This window comes from Phyllobates terribilis, unplaced genomic scaffold (assembly GCF_046119375.1).
Source record: "Phyllobates terribilis strain yellow unplaced genomic scaffold, ASM4611937v1 Scaffold_1047__1_contigs__length_453248, whole genome shotgun sequence".
NCBI classification, from domain to species: Eukaryota; Metazoa; Chordata; class Amphibia; order Anura; family Dendrobatidae; genus Phyllobates; species Phyllobates terribilis.
The window spans coordinates 26,056-35,823 of NW_027363807.1; positions in this window are offsets into that span (position 1 = coordinate 26,056).

Here is a 9,768-nt window from a genome sequence, read left to right on the forward strand (position 1 = left end):
GAGATTAGAAGCACCACCTAAAACTACACTAACTGCATTTTTCCTGTTGTGCCAAAGTGATACGTTTGCAAAAACATTACTTTACATTGACGTGCCTCGCTACTATACTTGGAATGTGGCACGGAAGCAATGGAAACGTCGTTTACAAGGAACACCTGTCGATGGCTGGCCAGGTGTGAAGGCAGGAGACGCTCTAGGTCGCATTTACACGGTGCACGTTAGCAATTTTGAATGTTATTGCTTGCGTATGCTGCTGAATGTAATAAGGGGTCCAACCAACTTCTCGGATTTAAAAACATTTGAAGGTCAAGAACTTGCAACTTTTCGGCAGGTGTGTGAGAAGATGGGGTTGTTGGAAGATGACAACCACTGGGATACCACCTTAGAAGAGGCCGTGCTATGTCACTCCCCGGCGCAAATAAGAGAGCTGTTTGCCATATTGATATGCACTTGCGGTTTATCCAATCCTCTACAACTCTGGCACAAGTATAAAACTGCGTTATCAGAGGATATCATGCACAGATTTGAAAGAATGGATCACGTTAACGATGATCTCTGTTTCAATGAGGCGTTGGGGCTTATCGAGGACAAAATATTAATAATTTCTGGAAAGAAATTGTCCGATTTTGGTCTACCCTCACCGCGGCGTAGAGGAGAGCTGTCGAACGAGTTGATAAAAGAGCTAAGCTATGATACCAACCAGTTAGACGCTCACGTTTGCGAAACTGCGCCACGTTTGCTACCTGATCAAAGAGAGATTTATCACAAAATAGTAGGACGAGTTGAGAATGGTGAAGGTGGACTTTTTTTCCTTGATGCCCCGGGTGGTACAGGAAAAACTTTCTTGCTTAATTTACTTTTAGCAAAAATTCATAGCAGTCATAACGTTGCATTAGCTGTGGCTTCCTCTGGAATTGCTGCAACATTGCTAAGTGGTGGACGGACGGCACATTCAGTCTTTAAATTACCTCTTAATCTGGTGAACGAAGAAACCCCATCGTGTAATATCAGCAAGAGCAGCGCCCGTGGCCTCCTGTTGCAACAGTGCAAACTAATCGTGTGGGACGAGTGCACAATGTCACGCAAACGCGCCATCGAAGCTCTTGATCGTTGTCTACAAGACTTACACAGTAAACAAACAATAATGGGTGGTGTGGTTGTTTTATTGGCTGGGGACTTTAGGCAAACTTTGCCTGTCATCAAGCGAGGCACTGCAGCAGACGAAATTAACGCATGTCTGAAATCCTCATATTTATGGACCAAAGTTGAAAAGCTGCACCTCACCACCAACATGCTTGTCCAGCTATTCAGTGATCTAGAGTCGGGCGCGTACGCTGAGAAACTGCTCGAGATCGGTGAAGGTCGAATCGAAACTGACGAAGAAGGTATGGTTCTATTCACTAACCAATTTTGTCATGTTGTGGATTCGGAAGACGCACTTATTGCTCAAGTTTTTCCAAATTTGCAACAAAACATCCACGATGAAAATTGGCTATGTGAAAGAACTATACTAGCACCAAGAAATGAAACAGTTGCGAAAATCAATAAAATTATCTAGGACCAAGTAACCAGCGATGCAACAACCTACAACTCCATCGACACAGTCATGTCATCTGAAGACTGTACGAGCTACCCCGTGGAGTTTCTTAACTGTTTGGAGCTATCCGGGGTCCCATCTCATAAGCTCGAATTAAAGGTCGGTATACCCGTTTTGTTAATGCGCAACTTGGACGCCCCGAGATTATGTAATGGCACTAGATTGCGAGTCACTGAACTAGGCAGGCACATTGTAAAGGCCACAATTTTAACTGGAGAAGCTAAGGGTGAAAATATTCTTATACCACGCATCCCAATAATACCCAATAACTTACCCTTTAATTTCAAACGTTTGCAGTTCCCACTTAAAGTTGCATTTTCAATGACCATCAATAAATCGCAAGGGCAAACTTTGAAGGTAGCGGGGATACATTTAGGCACGCCCTGTTTTTCCCACGGTCAGCTATACGTAGCTTGCTCACGTGTTTCTAAATCGCAAAATCTACATATTTTCGCTGAACGAAAGAAATCAAATAACATAGTTTACAGGAGTATATTGCAGTAAAAACACATAGATAAATTACCTGCAGATGTCCACTATTCCAATTACATACTAATTCTTTACTAACACGAACAATATTAAACGCAAGTAACTTCAGTCCGTCCTGTTTATTAATCAGTGTTTAGTAATCCGTTTGTGATGAAATTTGATATGGATAATTTCAAGCCTGGGGAAGGACATAGGGCTACTTTTTATAAACACACCATACAGGCGAAGATTATATAAAACTGTAAACCTGATTGACTGACACACCTAGCGGTCAACGCACAGCCGAAACCACTGAACTTATAGCATCTTGAAATTTGCAGATAGGTTCTATTACAGCTTAAATGAGCACTAAGAAAGGAATTTTGATAATTCCACCCTCAAGAGTTTCCCTCTTCATATTATAGGGGTTCAAAGATTGTATGGAATCCGTCAGTTTTGAAGTTAGACATCTGAAATTTTGGATGTACGAGTAACTAAATATGATTATTTTTTTTTACTATTAAGATTATTTTTTTTTACTATTAAAATGATCTGTCACGAAACTTAATGTGGCAGACCAAATTCCACGCGAGCGAAGCCGCGGGTAAAAGCTAGTAGCATATAAAGATGTCAGAAGAACAGATTTCTAAAGCACACAACCGCAGGCAACAGTTAGCTGCCATTAATGCAAAAATGGATGAGCTGGGGGAGAAAGAAGCTGAAGACATCATGGGGACATGCCTCCAGGAGCTAACACAGTTTCTTACCAGGTTGAAGTTGGAGGATGGAGGGGCGGCACCAATTACCAAAAGCGTGAATCTCTGTCTGCAGACTGAACTACGGGAATTGAAAGAACAACTCAAAACCCTAACAACAGCCCTGCAGAAATCGACCAAAATCTCTTAACGGGTGACAGACTCAGACAGAACCTTTAACCTGCTCGGGTTAGATAAATCAGGAAGACAGTCCTCTCTAACACCACAAATCACCATAAGGAAAGAATTCAAGATCCTGGGACAGATTGGAGAGTGTGAACAGAAAGAGAAACTGTCTTATATGAACTTGTTTCACCAGATTGATGCAGGCTTACAGAAAGGCTACCAGCCAGATGAAATCGTTGAGGGGGTGGTGAAGTGATCAGCCCAGGAATGAACCTCTATAGTATGCTAGAAATGAAGAGTCAATTGACCTTGCAACAGCTGAAGATGATTTTAAATGGGCACTATAAAGAAGAGTGTACTTCAGAATTGTTCCACCGACTCATTAATCTCTCACAGAAAAATAATGAATCACCCCAAAGTTTCTTGTTCAGAGAAATTGAACTGAAGAATAGACTGTTGTTTGCATCCAGAGATGTAGAAGCGGACGAGAGGTTTGATGCTGGACTAGTCCAGAAGAAGTTCTTGAGATCATTGGGAACAGGGTTAATCAGCAAAGACATCAAGTCGCAGCTGAAACAGTACCTAGAAGATCCTGGCATTCTGGACGAAATCCTAATTGAACAAATGAATGAGGCAGCTAGATTGGAGTCAGAGAGCGAACAAAAGATAAAGAATGGCTCTGCTCCTAAATCAAAAAATATCACAGTAAAAGATAATTCCTTACCAACACCAGGTCAGATTACATGGAGGGGATGGCTGTGTAGTATTATACATGCACACGCACACCGATGGAGTTTGCATATTTTTAATGTTTAATGTTAGGACTCGCAAGTATGGGGACCCTTGATGCTGGGTTGCGAGCTTGCGTATTTTGGCCAAAATATTGACCCTTACCTCATGTGGTGTATTGATCTTATACACTATTTTTCATCTTTTTTACACATTTTTATGCAGGATGCAGCCAGGCCTCTTTAGTGTTGGCTGGGTAAATTGGGGCGTCTGTCCTGTGGGGGTGCACGTATATAGTGCTCGGCAGCCCCCCTGATCTAATAGTATAGGCATCATCAATAGGCTGCAAGCCAGACACTGTGCATCACACATATCTGTGTGATTGGTGCCCTATGCAAACTCCATCGGTGTGCATGTATAATACTACGCAGTCACCCCCTCCATGAATTGGTAGGTTAGTGAGTGGCTGTCTGCATCAGTATTTTGCACATGTGCTGCCCCTGCCTTTATCATGGAGGCTTGCTGCATCCTGCGATGCCTTGGTAATCTGACCTGGTGTTGATAAGGCATTATCTTTTACTGTGATGTTTTTTGAAATTAGCTCCTAAATCACCAAAATGAGTCAGCTGAGGTTGGAGACCCCCAGTGGCCAGTCTGAAGATAATCATGGAGACCCTCCAGTGCCACCTCCGAGAGGGAACCTTAAAGCACCAACAAAAGAGAGGACCGCCAGCGCTGACTGGGAAGAAGTAATAGGAGAACTGCGAGCTGAGTTGATTGAGATGAAAAAGTTGATTAATTCCAGAACAGAACCTGCATCCCTCAGACCCAGGAGTGGGTTCCAAAACAGAAGATACCCGGCTTGTGAAGCGTGCCGTTCACCAAATCAGAGTACGGTATGTGTACACTGTCTAAGATGTGGTGAGGAAGGACATTATGCCAAGAAATGCCAATGGTCATGGTCTTTTGGGTTAAAAGACAGGAGGTTGCCAGTGCGGGGCGACTGGTATCCACGACACGGAGGAGGTCCCAGAAGCAAATCCAAATCTCACCAAACCCCAGAACGGTGTATGAGGTAAAACGGCTGCGTCATTACTATCCCCAAATGTGTTCCCGTCTACAACAGCTGCAAGAGAGACAGGGGCATCAGTTACTTAATGCCCAGTGCGGAGGTCAAATGATGTACTCCTGGGAGGAGGATTCCTCGGTCAGTAAAGATAGCATCATCGGCCTAATCGGCGAAAGATGCTTTATATAGTGCCAGCTAGATGGACTCCTGAAAACAGCACTGTGGGACACAGGAGCCCAAGCGAGCCTTTTAAATGAAGAATGGAGAAGGCTCTACCTGCCACATAAGTGCCTTCAAACTCTTAGAACCAGTGGAACTCCAGTCAACCAGACCGAAGTCCCTTTCATAGGCTGGGTGGAAGTGACTTTCCAACTGAGGGCCACGAAGAACAGCAACACCATTGAGCTTTTGGTACCTTTTCTCGTGACCAGTAATCAGAACGTGGAAGAGAATCCTATCTTGGGTTATAATGTAATCAGTGAGGTCATCATGAAACACAAGTCAGGGACGCTGGTGGTGGATGCAATTGCTACATTGCTTGCCATACCCAATGTCGTGGTGGAAAATGTGATTCATAGAGTAAAGAAAGCACAGAATACAATGGACCTAAAAGAAGTCAAGGTAGGCTGGCGCCCAAACATCATTCCTGCAAACCAAATGGTGGGGGTGAGGTGTGGAGTCCAGGTAGAACTGGTAAGAAAAGTTCAGAAAAGACTGTTCATGCCAAAAGACTCATCAGAACTTCCGGAATGCCTAGTTCAAGGTGAGACTGTGCTTACGATTCCTACTGGTGGGTTTACTCGAGTGACAATACTGGTGATGAATACTACGAAACAAGAAATTAGACTGGATCCAAAGACTGTGTTAGGTCACATTGAAACCGTTAAAACTGTATATTCAGCCAGTGTGAGACCCGCCCACGGGTCTACCATGAATTCAGTCTCCCCACCAAGGAACAGGAGTTGACCAGGGGAGGAAATTGCGCGACCCACCTCGGGGTCCTGGGATCCCCCAGTACCCCTAGAACACTTGTGTGCTGAAGAAATAGCGGTAGCAAAACAGATGCTGAGAGAAGAGTGTCATGCATTCTCCAAAGATGACTCTGATATAGGAGGTATCCCGTTGGTGCAGTTGGAAATCAATTTGAAAGACATGACCCCAGTAACCAGAAGTTACATGTCTGTGCCAAAACCATTACACCGTGAAGTGAAAGAGTATTTACAAGATCTAATCAACAGAGGTTGGATCCAAAAGTCAAAGCCGTCTTATTCCTCTCCTATTCTTTGTGTTAGGAAGAAGGACGGTACGTTGAGACTCTGCTGTGATTACCGGGAACTAAACCGAAAGTCAGTACCTGATCAGCACCCGATACCACAGATTCAAGATATGCTGGATAACCTATCAGGAAGTGCCTGGTTCTCTGTCCTCGATCAGGGTAAAGCATACCATCAAAGGTTTGTTGAAGAGTCCAGTAGACCTTTGACAGCATTCATCACACCGTGCGGGATATACGAGTGGATCTGCATACTGTTTGGGCTCAGTTCAGCTCCAGAAAAATTCCAGAGGAGCATGGAGACATATTTAGAAGGACTGAGGGATAATATCTTCCAGCTGTACTTGGATGACAATGTGGTACACAGAAAAACTTTCCGGGAGCATGTTGAACATGTGAGGACCGTATTACAACGGTATCAAGTCAACAACATGGAGTTAAGTTGACCCCCAAAGAAGTGTGAACTGTTCAAAAGGCAAGTCTGATTTCTAGGGAAAATTGTGTCCGGAGAAGGATATACCATAGACCCAGCAGAAATCGCTCTGGTACTGGCCTTAAAAGACAAGCGGCCCTCTACTGTCGGGGAGTTGAGGTAGATATTATTATTCCTCTCCTACTATCGTACTTACGTTCGGAACTTCTCCAGGATTGCCACCCCACTATACCTCCTCTTGGGGGGGGGTGGTGACAGAGTCAACAACACACACTGAGAAAAAGAAGAATGCGGGTAGAACTGGGCTTAAAAGAAGCAACGCCGTTTCATCCCAAAAGCCATTCTCTGGACAGTAGACCACCAGGAGGTATTGGAAGAACTAGTAGACTACCTGGTAAAACCACACATCTTGGGATATCCTGATTTCAACTTACCGTTTGTTCTTCATTGTGACGTTTCTCAAGTTGGACTGGGAGCTGCCCTGTATCAGCATCAAGATAGAAAACTGAGAGTCATCGGTTACGGTTCTAGAACGTTGACAGACGCCGAGAAGAATTACCATCTACATTCCGGAAAATTGAAGTTCCTGGAGTTGAAATGGACTATCTGTGAACCATTTAGAGATTATCTCTACTACAGCAAAGAGTTTGAGGTATACACTGACAACAACCCTTTGACCTATGTCCTCACTACAGCCAAACTGAATGCAACGGGTCAGAGATGAGTCGCTGAACTAGCTGACTTCAATTTCAGCATCAAGTACAGGCCAGGAAAATGCAAGGCTGATGCTGACAGATTGTCGAAAATGCCAATAGAGCCTGATTAGTTCATGTAAGAAAGCTCAGAGGAAGTCAGTTTGGAAGCAATTGAGAGCACTACCCAAGCAGTACAAGCTTATCAAGAGGAAGACACACCATTGTGGTGTCCGTTGACGGTGGAAACCACCATAAAAGCGAGAGAACAAGATTACCCCCTGTCTACTCAACGACTACCAAAAGGAAAAATCCATAGAGCACAATGGGAAGATCAGATAAATGGTAAAATACTACTTTATGTGGACCAAAATCAGTTTCCAAGTAAATGGGAGAAAGATAATGAGTCACCAGCAGTATCTGTTTTAGTTAAAGAATGGATGAAGCTCTACCTCAGTGAAGACTGTATCCTGTATCGTAAAGGAGGTCAAAACCGGCAGTTGGTACTACCCAGAGTATTTCGTAGATTGGTCTTCAAAGAACTCCATGAAAACATGGGACACCTGGGAGTGGAAAGGACAACAAACTTAATCCGTGAACGTTTCTTCTGGCCGTACATGCAGAGAGATATTGAGAGATACGTGACCAGGGAGTGTGGGGGTCTGAAAGATAAATGTCCCAACACATCAACCCGGGCACCTATGGGCAACATCCAAACTACGTATCCGTTTGAGATGGTCTCAATAGACTTTCTACATCTCGAGACGTGCAAGGGTGGTGACGAATACATCTTGGTGGTGATGGACCATTTTACTTGATTTGCTCAAGCATATGCCACCACCAATAAAGAGGGTCGCACAGCAGCAGAGAAGATCTTCAATAATTTTGCTTTGAGGTTTGGGCTCCCTACGAGGTTACACCATGACCAAGGAAGAGAATTTGAGAACAAGATCTTTGCCAAGATAGGAAAGTACTGTAGGATTCAGAGATCCCACATAATGCCCTATCACCCAGAGGGTAATGGACAAGTGAAACGATTTAGTCGGACATTATTGTCGATGTTGCACACTTTAACAGCTGACGAGAAGAAAGACTGGAAGAGTTCTCTGTCAAAAGTGGTACATGCCTATAACTGTACGAAGAGCGATGCAATGGGTTACTCACCCTTCTTTCTATTGTACGGTCAATCGCCAAGACTGTCAATCGACATCATGTTCGATACTCCAGTGTCAGAGACTTACAGAACATATCCGGAGTATGTTCGGAAATGGAAGGGACGGATGGCAGAGGCATACAACATAGCGTCCAAAGTGGTTACGCAAGGACAGAGCAAGAGCAAGGAGTACTATGACTGAAAATGTTATGGAGCAGAATTGGCACTGGGAAGCCGTGTGCTAGTCAAGAACAAAAGGCGGTCCGGGAAAACTTTGTTTGTACTGGGAAGACAAGGTGTATGTGGTCGTAAGGAGGAAAGCCGATGACAGTCCAGTGTATGAAATCCGATTGGAAACCAGAATAGTCCATCGGAATTTACTACTACCCTGTGATTATCTCCCACCACAACAAGACTTTCCAGAAGTAGAACAACATCGTCCGAGATCGACTAAGGGACCACCACAGACTGAAGCTCCGAAGATGGATAGTGATCTTGAAAGTTCACATGAAGAAGAACACACCGTTGTATTTCTCGGACCGGCAAGGAGAGGGATGTACCATCCTCAGGAGAGTGAAGTAAGTCCCCAGGCTCCAGAGTTTGTACCAAGGAGTACAGATATAGTCCAATTCAGATTTGATGATCTAACACCGTTCACTGAAGAGACCGATCGACACTTAGGAGTAGCAGAATTACCAGACCAGGTGGAAACGAACGATTCAAGAGAAGTACAGTAACTTACAGAGGCACTTCCAAGATCATCTGAGGAAGTTCGAGAAATGAGTGTGGCAGAAGAAACTCCTGCAACGGAGGAACCCGTTGTATCTGAGGAACAACCTACCAGGAGGATGTCGACTCGAGAAGTGAGGAGGCCTGTGATGCTGACATATGAGACACTCGGTGAACCGAGTCAAGTGCCAAGGACTGTCGATTGGAAACAGGTATTTCTGCCTACGGACCAGGTAAGCTCACTTGAGTGGTATTCACCACCGAGAGACAGTATGGACAATGTTACCTGGTGGAAAGACTTGTTTTGGCCTAGTGAGAGAGAGAGCTGGTTGAAGACGTACGAAAACCTCCAGCGGAAGAGATGCTGATTATTTTAATTGTGTATTTCTTTCAGGAGATCTACAAGCAAAAGGTCGTAAGAATAGGTTGTTATTGATGTTTGTAAATTTTATGCCAATATGACAATGCCAATTTGTATATAAAGTTATTCAACTTTTACCACTGTCTCAGAATTGGTCAGCTTGACCAATTAAAACGAATATCGAGAACAACATTAAAAAAGAAGGGAAAGTGTGACATGCAGAAGTAGTGCTGTTGCTTCAAAAGCATCCAGCAACTATAAGAGTTAACACAGTCACAAGAGACAGGGAGTGGTTAGCAGAGCCCCAGGGGGATTGTGGGGAACTTGTTTACTATTCTGGCTGCAGCCAAAGGGAGAAGTGGTGTGTGATCTGTATCTCACAG